Source organism: Astatotilapia calliptera, chromosome 14 (genome assembly GCF_900246225.1).
Source record: "Astatotilapia calliptera chromosome 14, fAstCal1.2, whole genome shotgun sequence".
NCBI lineage: Eukaryota > Metazoa > Chordata > Actinopteri > Cichliformes > Cichlidae > Astatotilapia > Astatotilapia calliptera.
Window position 1 is genome coordinate 10701231 of NC_039315.1, and position 2936 is coordinate 10704166.

The following is a 2936-nucleotide window of genomic DNA, read 5'->3' on the forward strand; positions in this document are numbered from 1 at the left end:
TGGCCCAGTTTATTTTTTCTTATCATTGTTATGATGATACCATAAATAGCATTTGCATTTTCTGTTGTATTGTTCTTTTGCTGTTAGGGTGTTCTTGTTATGGATAAAAAAAACTGTTTTTTGAAACTAGCTGATCTGCACTTTGCCAACTTCTGTCAACAAATATAGTTCTATAAAGTTGTTCTATATAGTGTGTAACTGTTGATATGCAGAGTTATCAAATTTATTGTTAACGCAAGGGTTTATATGGCACATTGACTTCTCAGGAAATTTTAGGCAGCACTCATCGTCAGAGAATACCGGAAACTCTGTGCTGAGTATGTCCTGGAAGTGTGGTTGACAAGGACTGAGCTAAGATCCTGTGGGACTTCCAGATAAGGACAAACTGATGATGGCAAACCAACTGGACATCGTAGCGGTTGACAAGCAGAAGATGATGACCATAGTGACAGATGTTGCTATCATAGCTACATCAGGAAGGAGAAACACAAGAACTTGAGAAATAACAAGTGCTGAGAGAAGTGATAGCGAAGATGTAGAGTGCGAAGGCAACGGTGATTCCCTTGATAATCAGAGCACTCAGGGTCCTGAAACTGGGCGAGTGGCTCCAGGAGATCCCAGGAATGACATCCAAGATCTCTGATTCAATATCCTGGTTGTTGAATGTGTTTTATTATTTCTCAGTTTATGACATTTGTGAATTTTGGCAGCAAAAACAAGCAAGGTCTTGTTCCAGAGAACAGATTTAGTTTTTAGTACAAGTGATGTAACTGGTTCACAAAGAGGTGAATTGAATGTGTTAAAAACAATGAATCAGTCAATTTGCTGCTGATGCTGACTGGTGTAATAAGCATTTAATTTGACCAATTACTGCAGATTATATCTGTAAAGAAGCTGAATAAATGTTGCCTGATAACTTATGGTGAACGGGTGGGAATAAATAAGGCTACGTTCACACTGCAGACGAAAGCGCATCAAATCCGATTTTTCTGACCCTATGCGACCCATATCCGATCATGCTATGACAGTGTGAACGGCGCAAATCCGATATTTTCAAATCCGATCTGGGTCACTTTCGTATGTGGTACTGAATCCGATACATATCCGATGTTTTAGAAAGCGACTGTTGTTTGAACGGTCATGTCGCATTAAATCCGTCTTTTACGTCACCAACACAAGACAGGCGCCAATTATCAGCGCCCGATAAGACATCGCGAACGCTTCCTGGCCATCCCGTGTAGATGTCAGTGAAACTGTTGGGAAGACAACGTTGGAGAAACGTGAACATTTTATTTGTACTGTATAATCTGCAGATTCTGACAGAAATCTGCAACTATCCTTTGAAGCACCGCTCCTCTCTAAAACAGCAATAAGGATCATTATTAGGTTATTTACATTATTATGTAAATAACAAAATAACTTAAAGTAAAAATTGGGAAACGTAAAGTCCGAAGTCTTTATATTAAGGGCCATCTGTCAAACAATACTGTTTGCTCTGGGTCTAAACAGAGCGCGTTGTGTGTGAAGTCTTTTGCGCATGCGGGCCGCTTTGAGCGTTCACACTAGCGCCTTTGCTGTCGCATTTTATTTGTAGTGTGACCACGCAGACAAAAAAATCGGATTTGATCAAAAAAATCGGAATTGAGCATTAAGACCTGCAGTGTGAACGTAGCTTCCAGTTGCTTTTCGATATGTAACTGAATCAGAACAGGTGAATATTGAAATGTATTTTTCTTTACCTTTCTTTCCTTTGCGAAATGTCTATTGTATTGGGGGAAAAACAAATGATCAAACTATCAAATTGTTATGCTTCAATCGCGTTTTATGAACACAAAATGCGCATGTTTATTGAATATGAAAAAGTTGTGTTGATTGAACACAATTGTTTAAGTTTCTGCCAAAGCAAAACATTTGTGTGCAACCAATGTCCACTATTGAATCAAGTAAATCTAACATGGCCTTTTTTTCAGTGTAGGCTGCAGCCTGGCTACTCATCAGTTTGTTATACAGGGAGTGCAGAATTATTAGGCAAGTTGTATTTTTGAGGAATAATGTTATTATTGAACAACAACCATGTTCTCAATGAACCCAAAAAATTCATTAATATCAAAGCTGAATGTTTTTGGAAGTAGTTTTTGGTTTGTTTTTAGTTTTAGCTACTTTAGGGGGATATCTGTGTGTGCAGGTGACTATTACTGTGCATAATTATTAGGCAACTTAACAAAAAACAAATATATACCCATTTCAATTATTTATTTTTACCAGTGAAACCAATATAACATCTCCACATTTACAAATATACATTTCTGACATTCAAAAACAAAACAAAAACAAATCAGCGACCAATATAGCCACCTTTCTTTGCAAAGACACTCAAAAGCCTGCCATCCATGGATTCTGTCAGTGTTTTGATCTGTTCACCATCAACATTGCGTGCAGCAGCAACCACAGCCTCCCAGACACTGTTCAGAGAGGTGTACTGTTTTCCCTCCTTGTGAATCTCACATTTGATGATGGACCACAGGTTCTCAATGGGGTTCAGATCAGGTGAACAAGGTGGCCATGTCATTAGTTTTTCTTCTTTTATACCCTTTCTTGCCAGCCACGCTGTGGAGTACTTGGACGCGTGTGATGGAGCATTGTCCTGCATGAAAATCATGTTTTTCTTGAAGGATGCAGACTTCTTCCTGTACCACTGCTTGAAGAAGGTGTCTTCCAGAAACTGGCAGTAGGACTGGGAGTTGAGCTTGACTCCATCCTCAACCTGAAAAGGCCCCACAAGCTCATCTTTGATGATACCAGCCCAAACCAGTACTCCACCTCCACCTTGCTGGCGTCTGTGTTGGACTGGAGCTCTCTGCCCTTTACCAACCCAGCCACGGGCCCATCCATCTGGCCCATCAAGACTCACTCTCATTTCATCAGTCCATAAAACC